This window comes from Erinaceus europaeus, chromosome 9, assembly GCF_950295315.1.
Source record: "Erinaceus europaeus chromosome 9, mEriEur2.1, whole genome shotgun sequence".
NCBI lineage: Eukaryota > Metazoa > Chordata > Mammalia > Eulipotyphla > Erinaceidae > Erinaceus > Erinaceus europaeus.
In genome coordinates this window covers 88,283,888-88,306,019 of record NC_080170.1, presented here as the reverse complement: position 1 = coordinate 88,306,019, position 22,132 = coordinate 88,283,888, and the positions used below count along the sequence as shown (strand labels likewise).

The 22,132-nt window shown below is 34.7% G+C and overlaps 1 protein-coding gene across 13 annotated transcripts in view; it reads right to left on the bottom strand.

Annotated features, from left to right (window-relative positions):
- Positions 1-22,132, bottom strand: part of ZBTB20 (zinc finger and BTB domain containing 20) — a 768,805-nt gene that overhangs the window by 277,290 nt on the left and 469,383 nt on the right. The gene's annotated exons all lie outside the window — the stretch shown is intronic.

Here is a 22,132-nt window from a genome sequence, read left to right as displayed (position 1 = left end):
TCCCATGAGTAACCTTTCTATGTAAAGTCCTGTGTTTACTCTGTAGTTCAGTTCCTTGAGCTTTTGCGCCACCTGTGCTTAACCTGCTGTGCTACCGCCCGACCCCTGAGAACAGGAAATTCTATCATAGACTTCTTCACTTATCATTAAAAGCTAATAAACAGTTGTTAAGTCTTCATTAAAATAAATTTAGTGGGGGATCCGGCGGTAGCACAGTGGGTTAAGCACACATGGTGCAAAGTGCAAGGACCAGCTTAAGGATCCAGGTTGGAGCCCCTGGCTTCCTATCGGCAGGGGCAGGGGAGGGGTAATCCCTTCACAGGTGGTGAAGCAGGTCTGCAGGTGTCTATCTTTCTCTCCCCCTCTCTGCCTTCCCCTTCTCTCTCCATTTCTCTCTGTCCTATCCAACAACGACAACATCAATAACAACAACAGTAATAACCACAACAACGATAAAACAACAAGGACAATAAAAGGGAAAAATAGCCTCCAGGAGCAGTGGGCTTGTGGTGCAGCCACCAAGCCTCAGCAATAACCCTGGAGGTGAAAAAAAAAGTTTAGTATACTTAGTATATATAATATGTCTGTCATACGTAGCACCTAATTGTTTTTTGGACCATAGAGTAAATCTATTCTATAGTACTATATCGCTATGTTCATGTTTCCTTGGAAATATAATTACATCAGGTCATTCTAAGAACTATGGTTATGGAATTCACTTCCAGTTAGCTACTCTTAACTCTAGTAAAGTTTCCTCATCTCTTCAACACAGTGTTTCAGGAATGTGTGTTTGTAAAAGTCTCCCTTTATTTGTTTGCTGGATTATTTTCTAGGTATATTTTCATATAGAATTAAAACATATTTTACCAATTTACATTGATTATGAATATCATTGAGAAAGCATTAATATAATTTTTAGCTTTTTAGTGAAAATAAGTCATGCATAAGGCATAAATTGTAATCGTCACAGAGGTCATCATTCCTGGGTATATTTATTATGCTTTATCACTTATTAGAACATTTTAATTGTTTTTAAAAGTAAAAAAATAAGTCCATTTTAAGCAGTGTTGGTGAATCACAAAAGTTTCAACACTTACATGCACTTCTTTGCTTAATATTTTAATTCCATTGAGAAAATATATTTATCTGCTGATGCTCATTCAAGTCACATTATTCCTAGATCAGTGTAGTGATCTCTGTGGACTACTTTGAGGGCTAGAAGATGATAAAGCTGGATACATCTAAACCTATATTTTAAAAAGGCAATAGAAATCAGTATTTATCCCAGTCCTGGAACCTCTGGGACTTTGCTTGCATTTCTCGACATTTCTTCTCTTCATTCCCTATCCTGCTGAACTCAACTAAATTAATGCAGTCAATACAACCATGCCATTTTTCACTTTGGACTGTATCCAGTGACACCAAGCCCGAGATGTAAACCTTCCTGCTCTAATAATCTAGTGAGACCTTTCCAAACACATAGGACTACCTAGCTCCATTTCAAGTGGCACACTCCCTATCAAAAGACTCTAGATATAGACTCGGGCCTAAGGGACAGGATATATGTATACATGTACCCATAAGTTAGGGGAAACTATATACCTCAAAGTAAAAGTGTTCAACAGTCTTCTGTGATTCGACTGAGACTTAATAAGCTCAACAAGCAAGTAGGAAGACCTAAAGAAGACCATAAAGTGTCTATGTTAATATTTACTACTTAGGCCTAGACACCCCCCTCTACAACCCTCTACATCATTACCCTTAATCACTTTATCTACTCAATTAACTACACAAAAGAACATGAGATATCCCCTAATCTCTTTGACAGAAACAGCATTAATATTACCCTCTCGATAATATTTAGAAGAAAACTGTATACAATTGGCCAAGAGACATACTGGCTAATATATATATGTATATATATATCAACTAAAGGAAAATTATAGTCCCCTATGACAAGCTCTATTATAATCATCAAACAAGTAAATATTGTAAAACTTAAGGTTATCTTAGATCTCACTTAAACCATAGGTCTATTCCCTCCCTAACTTGAGGCCAGATACCATAGACCCAAAACTGGTTTGGATACAACAAATGACACTCAATGGTTCAACAAATGTCAGAAAGTCTAACCATGTAAGGTAAAGAAAGGACTACAAAATCTGGAGAAGGGCAAAAGTGGTTCAATTTAATGATGGCCTTTTTGGTCAATACCAAGCTACCCCATCATCTGGGGCTCTACTCAGGGGATCCTTGGATTCCCATACATATATTATGGGCCAACTCCTCTAATATATCCCTCTCTCCACTATCATTGGTCACTTCCACCAGGAATATCATCATAATTCTTCTTGTGGGCCTCTCCAGGACCTTGCCTTCATTGTAGAGCAGCAATGATAAGGACTGAAGGGAGACTGGGTGACCCTACCCTGCCACTTGAGAAAGACTGGTCCTGAAATAAGCAGAGCCTAGAATGCTCCTAGCTGTGACCATGGACTGTGAGCTCAGACTGACCGGGACTCAGGATACACAGGCTTCTGTGCTAAATATAAATATATATGGGCCCTAACTACCTAATCCAGCTTTCTAATCCTATTCTCAATTTTGACATCTTCTCAGACAATATTTTGGCTCACTTGCATGTAAGTTATCACAATCAAGCAAAAATTACTAAAGTTATGGGCCCCTTGGCACATACCTAAACAGATTTCCTAGCTTCTTCCCACACAAAGACCCCTTATTTGATCTACTCTATTCCTACCTTTGGTTTCATGTTTACTAAAAAATTTGTCCTGCTTTTTATTTTACTGCCGTTCAGTCACCAAGTTGCAAATGCTACTATGACTCCATCCTGACCTTCCTGGGCAGATGATCTCACTAGTGTCATCCGAAGTTTCACCTCTTGTGAGCCCTACCCCACTAGAGAAAGACAGAAACAAGCTAGGGGTATGGATCAACCTGACAACATCCACGTCCAGTGGAGAAGCAAATATAGAAGCTAGAACTTCCACCTTCTGCACCCTATAAAAATTTTGGGTCCATACTCCCAGAGGGGTAAAGAATAGGAATCTTCCAGTGGAAGGGATGAGAGACAGAACTCTGGTGGTGAAAAATGTATGAAATTATACCTCTGTTATCTTACAATCTTGTTAATCATTATTAAACCAGTAATAAAATTTTAAAAAGGCAGAAGAAGAGTTTAGAAAATGTGTGGTCTTAGGAAACAGGAGAGGCAGACTTGTAATGAACCCTTGTGAAATGGGCTCACACAATAATTCCCGTAACTACTGAGGTTCCCATTTGCTAATAACTTTCTCATTTATTCTAACAATCTCCTTCCCATCAAATATCTCTGCTTCATTTACAAACATCATTGGATTGTACTTACATTTCATTTTCTCTCCCTTTCAGGAAGAACACTTTTTGACCCAGGCAATCTTTTAATAAACCAAAGACATAGAAGATGCAACACTTCATAAATCAGTTATTTTCTCTTGGCTGCTCAACTTAAGACATCTCAAATTCTCCATGAAACAATATGTCACACTGTCATGAGATTACTTCCTTCCTATCTTTGAACACTTTCTTAATTATTTGTTGGCATTTCTTCTTCATTTTTTTTGCTTCCCTACATTCTATTCTCTATACAAAGATGACAATTATTTTTTCAACTATAAAATCAGATCCTGCTACATAGTTCTCCAATGGCTACCCAATGCAATTAGAATAAATTTGAAATTTCTCACCATGAAATCAGTTATAACCTGGTTTTGGGCTCATCATTTGATCACATAACTAATAAGTTTCTTCTGATTCACTAACCTTTCATAATTTACATGCTTAGCTCATTTTAGTCTTACAATCTTTGCAATTTTTCTATTCTGATAAGTCTCAAATGTTTACCTCCTACCTCTTTTAAAAATATTAGTGATTTAATATTGATTTATAAAATTTTAAGATGATAGGAATATAATTCCATAACTTTCCCACCACCAGAGTTTTGTGTCCCCATCATCTCCACTGGAAACTATATTAGTTCTCCCAAGATCACAGATATAGGTTGACTATTATTTCAATAACTATCTATCTATATTTATATATACTTGCCCATTTTCCTCTGTGGTCCCATTTTATCTTCCTTTCTAAGTCACACCTACTACTTCTGAATGTCCTTCCCTTTATTCTTTCCTCCCCTCCCTTTTTCTTTTCCTCTCTGGGTACTGATGGAATTGGAGTTCAGAGACCTCTGATTATCTTCCCCTAACACTTACCCCTCTGGGAGTATAGACAACATTCTTTATGGGGTGCAGGTGGTGGAAGGTCAGGCTTCTGTAATTGCTTCTCTGTCGGACATGGACTTTGGCAGGTCAATGTAGACCCCCTAGTCTGTTTCTATCTTTCCCTAGTGGAGTAGGGCTCTGGAGAGGTAAGGTTCTGGGACACACTGGTTAGATCATCTGCCCAGGGAGTTCAGGATGAAATCATAGTAGCATCTGCAATTTGGTGGCTGTGGCTCAGTGAGTTTCTGAAGAGATCCTGTTTGTATTTTGTTGAGTTTTCAGGTGATTTTTTGCTCTTTTTTTCTAGTTTATCAGGAGTGTATTTTGAAAGGCGCCTACTCCATAGCTATACCTCTCATTTTCTATTTCTTTATATGACTGATTGAAAAATACCTATATCTATCTATCTATCTATCTATCTATCTGGCTAATTTCTATCATTGAAGTGACACCTAGATTTCATCTCCTTAAAAGCTATTTATATCCACATAGTTGGTAGAACCATGTTACTATGTGAGGGGAAGCTTCACAAATATATATATATATATATATATATATATATATATATATATATATATATATATATGGATAGAGAGAGAGAGAGAGAGAGAAATTGAGCAGGGAGGGGGGAGATAGATGATATACAGACAGATAGACAGGTAAGTACCTACAGCACTGCTTCACATCATGAAGCATTTCCCCTGCAAGTAGGGACTAGGGACTTGAATCTGGGTCCTTGTGTATTGTAACATGTCCACGCTAATTAATGGGTTCACCACTGCCTGACCCCTTCTCATGACTTTTAAACTGTACCATTTAGACATGATATATAAGATACATGTCTACATTTTTAGCTTTCTTGAAACACTTAGGTGAGTTGGAGTTTAATCTCATTTTTACCTAAATATGTTAAGTATAATCATTTTATTAGTTTAAATATTTATTAATTAGATAATTTTAGGCAAAATTTTAATCAAAGCCTTAGAACATTCAAACAAGATAACATTAGATAGCTTGAACCATACATTTTGCATGTCAAATGGTTAAATATTGGCAAAGAGAAATAGTACAACAGCTCACCAGAAATGGTCATAAGTATTCAGTTCAAAGCAAAGGACAGTACAGAGTGAAGACTCAATAAACTATACCACATAAGATTTGGGGACTCAGAAAGGTGAAAGGAGGAGCTTATTGGGAAGGTTCTGATTCCACTGTAGTAACTCCTTTGCTTAGTCTGACTCCTATTTCTTTTTTCCCTTCAAAAACTGATAGCAGTGAGCCAGGATAATCTTCCTACCATAAGATCTTTCAGTTTGCTCACATCTTCTAACCCCCCTGTCACGTAAAGCAATATATTCACAGGTTCTGAGTTAGATATTAGTCATGATATATTATTATTATTATTAATTATATATTTATTATTATTATTATTTACCAGAGCACTACTCAGCTTTGGCTTATGATGGTGCAGGGGATTGAACCTGGGACTTTGGAGCCCTGGGCATGAGAGTCTTTTTACATAACCATTATGCTATCTACCCTACCCACCACGACAAACTATTGAGGGAAGAGGGTAGCTGGTGGTGGTGGGGTCATTTTCTATCTACCACAAGGATAAAAATATTTCAGTTACACAAATTTGAAATAGCAGGTAAGGTGGTATTTATTTCATGATCATATCACAGTAAACGACCAGAAAACTTTTGGCTTTTAAAGAGATAGGACTTATAACTTCCAGTCTCCCTTTTGCACTGATTAGTGGAAATAGTCTTAGTTTTCGTTGTAGAGTCTTATTCTACCTCTTTATTCAGGTTCATTTAATCCTACTCACTTTACTTGAGCTTATCTTTTCTTTCTTCCTTTCTCCCCTCCCCTCCCCCTCCCTCCTTCCTTCCTTCCCTCCTTCCTTCCTTCCTTCCTTCATTCCTTTCTGTCTGCCTTTCTTTCTTTTTATATAATTCATACTACTACCCTTAGTTAAGTGATTACTGATACATGGCAGACAAGAATTCTAAACCACTCATGCAGTAAATGGTAAATTCCTTCAGCACTAATCTGTACTAACTCTTAAAGAGTAAAAGATGCAGGTTTGAGACCAAGAATCAGCCAGGGTAGTAGTGTTCCAGCCAGTCTTCTCACACTTTCCCTGCACCTTGCCCTTAGGCACATTATACAACCTGTCTCAGTGAACTAACCAGCCATTACAGGTGTTAACACAAATGACAGTATCAGGAGAAATTCCCTCCGTCAGCTTCTATTTGAATAAGCTTAACTGTCTTCTTTATCTCTCACCTTAAGTATCTGCTTCCCTGACCTACACCTCCCCTACCCACCATTTCCAGTCAAAGTCAACCCTAAGACATTGAAGCCCTGCCAGCAGAGGCCCACCATGACAGCACATCTCTGTCCTGCTGGAAACTATTCAGCATCCAGAGGACCATCTTTATGCTGATAACACTAAAATATAAAATAATGCCAACAGCTGGTGCTACAAATGGCTTTTAAAAACCATGTTCATTCACTAAAATTCCTCTTGCTACTTTTGACATGAAACACGCAGTCTCTAATTATTCTGATCAAGACGGTGAAATACAAAAACAAACTTTAATTGTGTTTAACAGATATTTAATCAGGACTCACTGAACTACAGATTAAAGCTGAAATTCATAAACCATAATTACCCGATTGTCGCAATCTTTTGGTCCACATTCTCCTTCCGTCTGGGCGTCTGGCACCTTGCCCCGAATTTCTTTTACTGTCTTCTCAGCTTCGTTACTGTTCATGTTTTCCAGCAGAGATTTAGCACAGATTACAAAATATCTGTTCTTGGCAACTTTCTTCATTAGCTTTTTTTTTTCCCTCTTGCAAAAAAAAGTTTATTTATTTATTTTTTCTATCAGTATAGAGGGAACAGGCGTACGCTTAGGATGCTTTGGTGACACAAACTAATTATATAGTTATCAGGAGATAATATGGTGGCAATAACTAGAGTTATTGTAGTTATTGGGTAGGTATCATGCAATTTCTTCAGTATGCCATGCGGTTTGTCCCAGTCACTATGTAATTACTTCATGTCACTACTGCATTGTTTTATGGAAAATGCTTATCTCACCCTAACAAAACCTTATTTGCCACATTTTTTTGGGGGGGGGGAGAAGTGGAATTCTTAGTTCTCATTTACAGTAATTCTCACTCCCAGTAAGATGTTGTGATGTGAATTTAAGAAATACCTGTCCATTACTGAAAACTTGCTTTTACACTGAGTAAATGGAACAACTCTGCTTTCTATTGCTTCATTTCACCCAGGTAAAAGAAGTAACTGCCACCAATGCATACATTTTGTTAAAAAAGAAATAGCAGAGTAACAAATAAACAGACCAAAAAAAAAATCATACCAAAAAAAAAAAAAAAGGAAAGAAAGAAAGAAAGAAAACCCAAACAACAACCCCACCCTATTTACTTAGGATTCGTTTAGTCTGGCACTTCCCCCCTATTCTTTCCTTTCAAATCTCAGTCACTCACATTTGTTTCTTCCTAGAATTATGGTGTAAATCATTCTTAACAAGCAAGCTTGAAACTTGTCTCACTCAGTAGAAACACATAATGCCACTGTAATAGAAACATGGAGCTGAAAGCTTGCTTGAAACTCTATTTTTTTTTGGGGGGGGGGGAACTCTTCAGAAGGACTCACTGAGTCTCCCTCACAGTGCTGTAACCTCTGTGTCACACTGTTAAGGTAACATCAGAGATCAAGGCAAGAGGATAAATAGAAGGCACTAGTAAAAGAAGAGGTGGGTGGTTTCTTTATTCCCTCTAGTTGGTCAGACACCCCTATGAAGCAAGGACTGTAGTTACTACTTATTTATCTCAAGTTGCTGGCTTGAAGTCTGACCTCACTAAGACCTCCAGATATGATATTCCATCTGAGAGGTTGAGTCTAAAACAGGAAGGATTGCCTTACAGTGTAGCATAGATGAAAGCCACTTCCATTTTTGCTTGTATTAGTCACTTCTCAATGTGATAGTGCCCATTCAATTGCACACTTAACTCAAGTTGGAATAAAAATCACTCCTGGATTTAGGAAGGCCAAGAGGAAAAAAAAAAACCCAAAAAACCACTATCCTATTCTGGAACATTGTTCTTCAATCACACAGTCCCTCTAAATACAGTTGACAGCCTTTGAGATGCAAAATACATCACTTTAATGTGGTATAGGTCCCCTTCACTGCATTGCTAAATCTATTTAGCAGAATCTTCTTGGAATAATCTGTCCCTAGACCTGAGGATGTGCAGTGATTTTAAGCATTTTACTCTAACGATAATGGTTAGTGCTGAGAACAGATGTACCTGGCTGTGATGTGATCTATTCCAGTAGGCTTTTATGAGCTGTTCATTCCTATTGACTTAGCATTTTATGTCTGTGCTTTTGCCTGGTGAGATGGTTGTATAGGGGTGTCATGTGTGTATTTTCCTGATGTGTGATGGCTGCACAGGGGGGCTGTGTGTATTTTCTCAGTGCAATGACTATACACAGTGTTGTGTGTGTTTGCCTGGAGTTATAACTGCACATGTTATTGTGTGACTCTTTCCCCCATTTGATGCCTACTTGCTGGGTCCTATGTGTATATTTTTCCTAGTGGATGGTTGTACTCGTTGCTCTGTTAATGATGGGCATTTCTAGCAATTATCTATCTACAGGGTCCTAGGGAGAGAACTGCAGTAAAATCAATAAACAGTGGTAGACAGGCTTGTAAACATGAAGTGACACCCCTGCATAAATGTCTTTTCCTACCATAGCATGTTAAAAATCCAAGTGATGCTACCTTTTGGCATTGGGATAAAATTTCTATGGTTTCTCCATCTCTTTCATATATTGCAGTCATTTGGGGGGAGTTTCAGGTTACTGCTGGTTGGAGAGCTTTTATGCATGAGTCTATCTAATGACACTCTTTACTGCATTGTCCTACACATCACCTCTTATTCTCTATCCTGATTTGCACTGGTATAATAGCTGATACTTTAAAATGTCTTTTTAAGATGTCTTTCATTTATTCCTGTAATCTCACCAAGCCCTCCCCAAAGTCTTCTACATCACACACACACACACACACACACACACACACACACACACACACACACACCCTTGCTTTTCTAGTCTGTATCCCTCCTGCATTCACCAAATGGAACTGACAAAGGAAAGAGCCAATGAGGTTAAAATCTTTTGAAACCCCTGGAATACAGATGAGCTGGGAGGCATCTGGAAACAAAACCAGACATTTGAAATCAAAGAGACAAGTAAATTACTATCCTAATCTAGGAAGAATAACTAAAGGTGTCAGTGGGGTTCCATTGATAGCACTTGGCTCTGGGCCAGAATGCCAAGGGTTCAAACTCCACACCAGCTTTGGGCTCAGGCCCAAGACTTGCCACTGCAGGGTGCAGCAGCATGTGCAGCAATGTTAAAGGTGTCAGCCTTCTGCAGAGAGGTTAAGTCTAAGTAAGGCCTTCTGTCTGTTTGTCATTGTACCCCAGAGGGATGCAGAGATAACCTTAGTTTCCTCACCAGCCTTTCTTAACAGGATAGACTGGGGAGAAGTTATTACTCTGCAGTGGTGTTTTTCAGTATCAATCAGTATTGTATAATTAGTGGATTTTTTTTTTCTGATTAGGTTGTTTGAAGAAATGAAGTATGTACAAAAAAAAAATCCAGTTACCTCCACTTCCCTCACCAAAAAAAAAAAAAAAAAAAGAAAAAGAAAAAACCTAATGTGTGTCCTAAAGATTCTCATGTCAATCAAACAGCTAAGTTTGGAAACCTAAACGAAAGGGGATGTTTTTATTAAAACAGCTTACATGTCTGGTACACTTGCATAAAAACTATTGCATAGCATTTTAGATAAAAATGTTCTAAAATGCTTAATACAGTAAGAATAATTATGAGACTGCATGAACAGCTGGTATACAACTAAACTCTCAGCCTCAGATTCAATGGAGCATGGGAAAACCATTTATAAAAATTCCTAGTATGCCACTTTAGCTCACCCTCAACAACCAATCAACACTTCCTCTACCTGTTAGGTGTATAGGGAAGATATTTACCAAATATCTTTATTTACCAGGTGCTTTATTTTTTCCTTCATAAATGTCATTAACACCTGATTCAGACATTGTAGTCATTATCTGTTAGTAGCAGTATAATTTACAGTAGGGCAGGTATGACCTAAACATAACACTTTTCCACTGAGGATAACAGATAGAAACTAAGTCAATAGTGGATCAAAAGATCAAATTATTAAGTCTACTTGTAGTACATTCCCTACCTTTTTGTCTTCCTTTTATTTATATTATAAATAATATCTATATTTTATTTAGTTCTTATCTTCCCTCTCCTCTTAGATTTAAATCCTTGAGAAAATTCCTTGGTACTTTGCACATTTTGTTACAGTCCACCTGATTTTGCTTTTTTCCCTATACAACTCCAAGGGCAGAACTCTTTCTTTAATTTCTTTCAAATCAAATTATAGCTGTTCTTTCTTCTCCACCTCTTAAAGTTATAGTTAATAATCACTTAAAAAGGAGCTGAAGTAACTTAAGTGAGATGCTAATGATGAATTGGATCGACCTTCTCGTGGTGCATCCCGTGAGTACCCATTTATTGGGGAAACTGACGATCCTTCCTAGACGACTGAATCCACATGGATCCCAGTCACTTTCAAAGCCAGCAACAAGCAGACATTAGGTAAAACCTGACGCTGTTGACTGGCTACGGAAGAAGGGCAAACGCTAGAAGAAGAAGAAGAATAATTTGATACATATATTTAAAATAAAAACTGTTTTTATTAATAAAAAGAATAATCTCTTTATTGTAGTTTTTTAGGCTCTATAGAAAATACCAAATAGGTGAGTTGACTCAAACCTGATGCATTACTGGAGGTTGTATTATACCATCTTGTCCAAAGAAAGGGAAGCTTTTGTAAATAGATGGGAACCCCCAGAGGGACAGAGAGTTGAGGACACATGGTATAATATAAATTGAACTGAGTCAGAATCAGGAACTGAAGTTCTAGTATCAGTAAACCCTATCACCAAGTATTTGAACAAATTGTTAAGTTATTTCCCCTGAGAAATGAAACTTTTGGATTATAAAATCTCCAAGGTTCCTTCCAGTTCTGATATGAAGGTCACATCATGCTCATGGCTCTCTGACCAAAGGTAAGTTGATTGTTCTTGTTTAGCAATTTCCTCCAAAATATGTGCATTTCAGTAAAAATGACAGCCATTCCACATTTCACCATCCTAACTAAAAGGGTAGTGGTACTCATAAATACATTTTAAGCTCTCTGTTAATAATGTACATATGCTACCTCTCAGCTGGATCTTCATGCTTAATAGGTATGTATTTTAAAATATTTATTTATTTATTCCCTTTTGTTGTCCTTGTTGTTTTGTTGTTGTTGTTGGCATTCTTGGATAGGACAGAGAGAAATGGAGAAAAGAAAGATAGACACCTGCAGACCTGCTTCATTGCCTGTGAAGGGACCCCCCTGTAGGTGGGGAGCCGGGGATTGGAACCAGGATCCTTATGCCACCAGTCCTAGTGCTTTGTGCCACGTGCGCTTAACCCACTGCACTACTGCCTGACTCCCGCTAAATAGATATTTTAGCAACATTTCATTTCTCTGTATTTACTCAGTTCAAGAAAAATTTAAAGAACACCTTTTACATATGAAATACAGACATTGCCATTGAAGATACGGTTGTATATGTTATTATCTCTGCTTCAAATCTAAGTAATTCAAACATATAACTGAATGTTAGAAAATAATTTTGCAATGAATAGCTTGAACCATTACTACCTCCACTTTACAGATGTGAAAACTGAGGTTCAGAGAGTTAAAGTAGCTTGTCATGACAATCTCAATTTACAGCTGAGATTTGAACTGATGTCATCTTTGTGCCTCATAGTTCCCAGAAACATTTTTTGGTTTTGCCCAATCTAATCTTATTTAAAAAAGAAACAAATTTTCAGGAATATTTTGTTAGCAAACAAGGAAAATATCCTTTATATTTTTTCTTTACATAAATTCATTGCACAGTTTTTCTAGTATAGTATAATGAAAACAGGAGATGGTTAAGATTTTTCTCAAGTAGATTGGCTACCTTTTCATATTTATTAGGACTGAGAAGAATAATTAAATTTGGGGCTCTCAATCAAAGTAAAAGAGAAAGCTATTTGCTAGCTGAATAAGTATTTGTTTTTAATTGATCAGACAAGGATAAGGTGTGTTGTTATAACTGTATTTGTGAGTTATGACTTACATTATTCTACTGAACATTACTCTGCTGCTTTTCATTTTCTTGTACTTTTGGACTTTTTGTTTTGTTTTTACGGATTTAGTCACAGTTGGTTGTGTTTTGAACTTTGTAAAAATGTAATACTAAGAAAATTAAAAAAAAAAGCAAAAGAAAATATTTTCAAAATGATGTCAAAATCAAATCTATCCCTCCCTAATTTGATTTGCAGGAAATGGAGAACAAAGTATTGTAAGCAGAATGCTTTTAAATACATCCTAATTACTTCAATGTGCAAATGCACTGACTAAATAGAAACATGCATTTAACACTTTGCACTTGAGTTGCATTTATTCATCTAAGTTCTTTAGATAGCAGTTCCATGGTGGGGTGAGAGAAAGAGAGAGAGAGAAAGAAGAAGGAGGAGGAGGAGGAGGAGGAGGAGGAGGAGGAGGTGGTGGTGGAGGTGGAGGAGGTGGAGGAGGAGGAGGAAGAGGGGGAAGAGGAGGAGGAGGAGAAGGAGAAGGGGAAGAAGGAGGAGGGAGGGGGAAGGGGAGGAGGTGAGAGGAGGAGGAGAGAAGGGGAGAAGGGGAAGGAGGGGAGGGGGGATGGGAGGAAGAAGAGAGGGAGGAAGAGGACGAGGAAAGGGAAAATTGATTTGCTTCATAATAGTTATTCTACCAGTTACTGAAGGAAGGGGGCTATTGTTGGAAAGGTTAAGTTTACCGCTCCTCAGTTCACTTTTGAACTAATTCAGATCATTAGTTCAATTATGCAAAATAACAGATAATTCAATTTTTTTCAACTAATTGAGTCTTCTCTATTTTCTTTTGTTTTCAATGGGAAAGGGCAAAGGGGTGGGGAAAGCAAAACCATCTAGTATTAAGGAGACAAGTAATAGTGAATGAATGATTGCATAGGGTTGGGCAGTCAAGGCCAGGATGCAGTCAAAATGCTAGCAAGGCTTTAGTGTTTGATCTGAGACTCAGAATCACCTGAGGGACATTTCAAAAAGACTTATTTCAGGATCTCTCAACAGAGGAAGTGAAACAAACTAACATTTTTCTTGTGCGGGAGTTCAAAGATCTACATTTTAAGTTTCCTATATAATTCTATGGCACGGAATCATGAATGGCATAGGCTTATGTACTTAGGCTGTGTGATTCTATACCCAGTGAGTCCTGCTGATATGCCTGTACCCTCTGTCCCAGTTGTCAAGTTGCCTTGTACAAGTATAACCAGCTGTCCTGGGAGGCATTGATTCTAGTAATAATAGCCCAAGGATTTAGCCAGGCATCTTGGTGTTTGGTATGCAAGATATCATTTAATACCCATTTAATACTCTAAGGACTATAAGATAAATATCATTACTGTTCCCATATTTCAGATGAGGAACTTGATATTTAGTCAACCATTGTGGGCATCACACCAGTAATTCCAAGAGCTCTTAAAAACTATACTACTTTTAAGTGTTACTAAAAATGTTCTTATAAGATGTTTGCTTTCAAAGATGTTCAAGATTCAGAGATAACATTATTATAAAAGAACTTAGTAAGATTGGCTATATAACAGGGCTTGAACATCTATATCCAGATAACTTTTTCCTTAGATAAATTTTATAGTTACTGAAATAATCCAGATTAACTGCTAACTTTTCATTAGTTCATCCAACAGTCACACACATTGCCAGAAACTGAGGTGAAAAAGACAAATAGGGGCCGGCCTCTGTCTTTACTAGATTTAACAATTATGAAACAAGACATAAACTTGGGTAGAAATGATTCTTGGTTAACTTGTCAGTACTCATGTGGTGGAGCAAGTGACTGGTTCATTCTCCTGGCAAAAGGAGAATGGGTGCGGTCTGGAAATTTTTAGTTAGTCCACTATGTAGCCATTGGCTAGTGCACTGAATTTAGATTTTAAGATTATATTTTTACCATGTAGTTCTATTAGTAGAGAGGCAGACTAAGTTACTTGTGTAATTTCAGCTGACAATATCTGGGTTATTCTTTTTGGCATCCAACAGTTTTTTTTATATACTAAATTTTAGGTGCAGAGCCAAGTAAATTGTTTTGTTTATTCATTCTTACACAGAGAAGCCGAGACTCTATTATTGAGATGGGTTTCCTGATGAATTTTTTCAGTAGTTGTTCATTCTACTCGATACAGTGGATCTATAGTTATATTCTGACCATGTCCTTTATTTCATTTCAATTTTAATTTCTCAAAATATTTTTGTTATTGTATGAAATTGTTAAAATATGAGGAATTCAAAAGAAAAAAAGCAACTGAAAACATAAGGCACAATCTAAATTACTCTCCTTGTGATAAAAGGTGATCACATAAACATATACATTATTTTGATCATAGTAGTGTTAGAATTTATTGATACTAAAAAAAAAATGAAGTCCTGAAATGTTCAAATGCAGAATTATAACCTAAGGCAAAAGTACAAGGATCACATAAAGAGAAAAAGAGACCAAGAAATATGTAGCAACAGAATAAGATATGGTGTCAAAAATAAATATATTACTATATGATCAAAATATATATTTTAGATATTTCAGAAAATTATTACATTAGAAAGGTAAAATATTTTAATCTCCTTAAGAAGTGATAAAAGTAGATATGTATTAAGTTAGACTGTTATCAAAGTTTAAATTAATTATTTAGATTACTTATTGTTGACTCCAATATCTAATATTCTAATTATTGAGGAATTTTTGAAACATTTAGAAACTTCAGAAAAGGGAGAAATAAAACATCACTTAATTTTGCCACAAAAATCTAACTACCTTTCATACTTGAATGAATTTCTTTCACATTGTAATCAAATACTTTCATTTTTATAATTTGGGATCATGTTACATACATAGATTTCTTCATTTTATTTTTGGATCTGGTATTTTTAGCTATATTAGTTCATAAGCACATCTTATAATAATAAAATGTCCTTTAAGTGTTCTAATTAAGTATACAATTGTTAAATATATATTTAAACAGTTACATAAATATTTATGTAAGTATATATTATATGTAAAATAATATATATGATGATTCACAATTTTATTAATAATTTATCTTACTGAATATTTAATATTGTTTTTATTTCACTTTATAAATAACATTGTGGTGAACATCTTTGTATATATATCCATATCTTTGAGTTTCTATTTCATACAAGTTAAACTAATGGGTCAAAAACATATTTTTAAATAAAGTTTATTGATAGTAAAATGCTATATTACTTTGTTTTGTGCCCATATATACCATCTGTCATGACTACATAAATGGTATCTAGTTTTATTGTGGCAGCACTGAGAACTATTTTTACAAGTCACATACTTCAATACTAATGAGATACAATATTTTAATTAGGTTATCAGACTTTTGTATTTTCTCTTATTTAAGTTTTAATGTTATAGTATTTTTAAATAGTCTCTGTGAACAAACATCTAGCTTTGTATTTTTCAGTCCCCCTTCATCTCTGGTACACTGTGAACTATGTTTACCTTATCGTGAGCCATGGCATCAAGATTTCTTTTATTCTGATGCATCCGGACCACAGTTGTCTAAGGACACACATACACACATGCACATACACACACACACACACACACACACACACACACACACACACACACATATACATGGCATATACATCTGCTCAGCTTTGTTTATTAATTTACGTTCTACAGATATAAATTCCACGGGAAGAGAAAGAGAGGGAAAGAGATTAGTTCATTCCACTACAGCCAGTTATTCTACTGGTGGTAGTGTCAGGGACATAATTTGGGTTCTTTAAGACACAGGCATGAAAGTCTTTTGTATAACTATTATGCTATCTCCCTGATTCCTAACAAAATATATACTTTAAATACTGTTTGTATCATGTCAGTCTTGACCAAGAATCTATAGATACTCCCAGTTATCTGTTAGCTAGACTCAACTGTCTTATTTGGAAGAGTAAGTAAGTAAGTAAGTAAGTCCCAAATTAGCTACTTTCTTATGAACTGTATATAGTAACTTGTATTACCTGTTTATTAAACCTATATGTAGCAATGTCTTATATTTAATAAAGAAATGCATAAATAACAAATACTAGAATTTGTGCATTAGAAGAAACTTTACAGATCATGGAACCCAACTCTTTATATTTATAAATGAAGACATTGACTCAAAAATTATATAAATTACTCAAGGTTAGAGAGCTAGATAAATGATAGAAAATGGAACTAATAATCAGGGCTCCTCATTTTCGGTTCAATGATTTAAGTAGAGAATAGTAAAAATCATTTTTATAATTTAAAGACTTCAGAAAGCTTATAAGGCAGCTTAATTACTATATATTAAAAAGTTCAAAATCATGCTTCATAGAGACTTGAATGTTCTTACAAATACAAATAATATATGATTTTTATAAATATATCACTATGCTTTTATAATTTCCCTAACATTTACATATCAGCAGATTATCTGGTTTATACTGGTTTTCTCTTGTTAATCTACATTGTTTTATTTTATCTATTTTGCTACAGTAAAGGCCAGGTATATTTTATTTCAGCATATTTCAATTCATTACTAATTTTTTTGGTTAGTACTTAGTAGTATTCAATTGAAAAGTTTCCTAGCAATTTTCTGAGCAACTTCTATAAAGTTCCTTTAACTGGTGGTTTTAAGAACTATCCTTTAAAAAATAACTATCTAAAATACCTCTAAATGAATAGTAAACAAAATGATCCGAGGAAAGTGGGTTATTGAAAGATAAGAAATGACATAATTATTATGATTTAATCACTATTTAATGCTCAAGAATCACAGTATTTGTCAAATTTTAACATTAGCAGAAGCTATTCAATGACAATGGGCTTTGCCAAATTCATTATTTTTTGTTTTGTTTTAGGATCTATAATTTTGTTATAAAATCATCCTTTTGGCATTAGTTGGTTACAGTGATAAGCAAGACACTGAGAGTGTGGCATAGCAGCTATAATGCAATAACTGCATTCCCTCCTTAACCAAATTTAAGTGACCTCACAAACATTGCACACAAGTTACCTGCAATTATTATTGCTGTGAATTCTTTCAGATACACATATGGAGGAGATGCTAAGGGATTAGAGTAAATGTTGATAAGATTTTAAAAAGTTCTTTTGTGGGACTTTTTTAAATAGGTATGAGGTAGGGCAAAAGGGGCAAATGTCAAGCAGTGATAAATGGGACTAATTTAGATAGAGGCCAATTGATTATAAAGAGTTTGTTCATAATGTATGAATTCACTTGATAAAAGACTTTATTACATAATATTATGATTCAAATATCTGGGTTTTCTAGTGATAGAGGGGATTCTGAAGCCATCTATACTATTTTTTTCTTTCTCTGGATGCATACACAAAAGGTTCATTCATTTCATAATAAAATGCATATGAAATAATAATTCACTTTGACTAGAATCTCTGTATTACTCAAGTAAATGATCCAGCTTCAGTAATTATTCTCTCACAGATTTATCATAAAGCTAATAACCTATATCTAAAATAATGCATTATAGCAAAAACATAAATTTGCTGGGAGGATAAAGAAATGGCATCTTCAGTTTCTAGTTTCATATAACATACATGTACATGTCATAATTCATAGAAATAAGATATACAATGTGATAATTAAACTAGATTTGAATATATACTTTTAAGTGATATTGTTTGCCAGAATGTTCAAATTTCTAGATAACAATTAGAAACAGTCACATAACAAAATAGAGATACATAAAAATACATCAGATATAAAATAGAATACATATCTTTCATTTTGCTGTACTGTTAATTTGAGTTTATTACTCATTTAATTTCAGTGTTTTCTATTATATTTAAAAGGAACCTCAAACTCTAAATTTTCCTCCATGTTTCTCATTAGCTGTAATGCCTTGTTTTGATATGTATTTTGTCTAGACTATAAGGAAGCAGAGAGAAAACAATGCTCATAAAAGCAGACACTAGTACTGTAAAAAACAAAGGTATAATAAAGTAGATAAGATTAAAAGCCAGCTTTTGAAAAAGGAACAAACATGTCTCACAACTAGTAAAGGAAGTAAAAAGGTTCAAATAAATACTATTAGGGATAAGAGTGAGGCATAATGATAAATTTAAAATCATGAAAATATTATGAATTTAAATTTATGAAAATATTATGAAAAACTTTATATAAAAACTAGGACGTATAAATGATAGTAAACTAAATTTTCCTAAAAATGCTTTGTAAAATTGAAAAGAAATAAAGCATGTGGATTTAGTGATAATTACAAAAGAGACTGAACTATCAATCAAAAGTCCACTCTATACAATGCATTCAAATACAAAAAAAAAATTCTGGTTCAAAATGATTTTAGAGATGAATTTAACCAACTCTTCAGAACAGTTAATCCCTATTGCATAAAAGACTTTCAGAAATAGTGAGAAGAGGAATACTACTCAATTCATTAGACACTAATTGTTAAGCTTTATAATAATGCTAAAGAAAAATTCAAAACTAACCTTTCCATGAAAATATGCTATATAAAATATTAATACATTAAACTCAACAGTGTACTAAAATGTACCAGAACTACTAAAGTCTTTTTTATCAGAAGTGTAAAAAATGTTTAATAAAAAACTAACAATATCAAAGCCAATGTCAGCATATTAATAGAAAAATTATTGATGTACAAAATGTCTTAGATAAAATTCAAGTGCTTATCCTTATTTAAAATATTTAGCAAACTGTAAATAGATGCTGATAACTCCCTTAACACAATAATTTTGACTTACCAAATACCTAAGCAAATATCACACTTCTAAAACATTTTCTTTAATGAAAGAACATATGTTTTAGTGTTACTGTTCTACTCAACAATATGTAAAGATTTTTAGTAATGCAGTATAATAGAAAAAGGAAATTGAATACTTAATAATTTGAATTTGAGGTAAAGCTGCCATTTACTGATGGTATATCTGTCTATATAGGAATCTTAGGAGAATTTCCAGCTTAGCCACTCAAAGTAACAAAAGAGTTCAGGAAAGTTGTTGGGTATACAACAGCAACAGTCAATAAACAAAGAAATGGAAAAGATATTTTATATATAGTAGTATAAAATCTCAGTTATATGATGAGGCATAGGTTCAAACACTTTTAAAAACAGAAAAGAAGGTAGACTTAAGGAGAGGAAAATAACTTGTGAATTAAATTATCAAAAAGACATAAAGCTATAGAAAAATTGTTTTAGATTATTCTCCAGTGAATGTGTGTAAAAATAACTTTCAGCAGCCAAATCTGACCAACTAAACTTAAATTCATAATTTAACTAGCAAGGGTCAAGGTAGCCCAAAATAACTTTAAAAATCAAGGTAAAGAGATTGATCTTAGCAAATGACAAGAGTATCATGCAACTATGGTAAACAGATTTGATGTAGGTGAAAGATGGTGTTGCAGATTTGTGGGTAAGAATGACTAGTTTAAGTGGTATTGGAATGTCTGGGATATTCATAGGGAAGATGAATAAAATAGGATGCGTATAATATACTATATGCAAAAATCAATGCCAAGATATTAGAGATCCAAATGTAAAACTTTAAAACTGTTATAAGAAAATATGAATTATTATTTTTTTGCCTCCAGGGTTATCACTGGGGCTTGGTGCCAACACTACATACAAATCCATTGCTCCTGGGGGGGGGCTTTCTCCCCCCCATTTTTACTGGATAGTACAGTGAGAAACAACCCCTCTGCAGATGGGGAGCTGCGGCTCAAACCCAGATCCTTGTGCTCAGTACTATGTTCGATTAACCCGGTGTGCCACTGCCTGGTCCATGGAAATATTTTTTAATTACCTTGTCATATGGAAAGGTTTTTCTAATGACCTAAAAGCACAAACCATAAAGACAAAACATTCATGGTATAAGGATGATAGGTTTTTTTTTTTTTTTAATGTTACTATAGACACAGCTAAAGGAGAAATTACAAACTAGGAAAAGGATATTGGCAATGGATGTATCTTAGAGAATGCAGGATGTCAAAATAACAGAAACCATGCTAAAAACCATCCAAAACAACAATAACAAAACTCAAAGTAAGTAAATAAAAAACATGGGAAAAAATAAATATTGGCAGTTCAAACAGGAAAATCTCAATAGTTTGTAAATAAAACAAAAAAATATTTTAAATGAATTATCATTTTGTCCCCATCATACTGACAAAAAGTTTAAATCTGACACCCCAAATATTGTACAGCATGTGGGAAGGCTCTTACAGGTAAAGAATATCAATTAGTGCTACCACTTCAGAGAGAAATGATCAATTTCTTGTAAAATTGAAAATGAGTGTTTCTTAGAGCTTAGCAGTTCCCCCTCTATGAAAAAAAAGATACATGAAATGTTAAATGATATATTAGTTATGACTGAAAACTTTGGAAACAATGTCTAACAATGTAGAGATGAGTTTAGTGATACCTACAGTAGACAGTTTATATAAAACATGACATATGACATATAAAACTAATTCATGATAATAAAATATTAGAAGAGCTTGATTTCTTTATTTTTAACTTTTTATTTTAATTTTGGAAAACATCACCTACAAGTGGACAGATGAATCTTTTCAGGTATGTGAATTTTTTTTCACTTGAGCTGCATGTTGTCAGTGGATGTATACTTATACAAAAATTCACCAAATTATATACTTGTGTAGTTCACTGTAAATAGCTTTTAGCAGAATGGTAAAAAGATAAAGCTGGTTTACTATGACAATTATACCCCTGTATATCAATATTAAATCACTGGTAAAAAATAAAACATAAAAGAAGGAAGGGCACTCAGAAGTAGTAAGTGTGACTTAGAAAGAAGGAGAAGGTAGGACCATAGGAGAAAATGGGCAAAAATATATAATTATAGATAGATAGTTATAGAAATAATAGTCAACCTCTATCTGTGATCTCGGGAGAACTAATGCAGTTTCCAATGGAGGGAATGGGGACACAGAACTCGTGGTGGGGAAGATAATGGAATTACACCCGTGTCATCTTATAATTTTATAAATCAATATTAAATTACTAATAAAATAAATTAATTGAAAAAAATGGGGGAACTGGGTGACGGTGCACCTGGTTGAATGCACAGGTCACAATGTTCAAGGACCCAGGTTCAAGTCCCTAGTCCCCACCTGCAGAGGGAAAGCTTCTCAAGTGGTGAAGCAGGTCTGCAGGTGTCTCTCTCTCTCTCTTCCTCTCTATTTCCCCCTCACCTCTCAATATTTTGTTGTCTCTATCAAATAAATAAAGCTGATGATTTTTTAAAATGAAGCAGGTTTAGGAACAAATATTATATATTAAGCTTTGTGTAAATCAGGTGCTGGGGTTTTCCATACTCAGAGTATTTTTTTTTTCTTTTATTGTTTTAGATTGAGACAGAGATGCAGAGAGACATAGAGAGAATGAAAGAGACCATAGCACCAAAACTTCTTTCAATATGGTGGGGGCCAGACTTGAACTTGGGTCTCATATATGGGAAAGCAGCACATTATTCAAGTGAAGT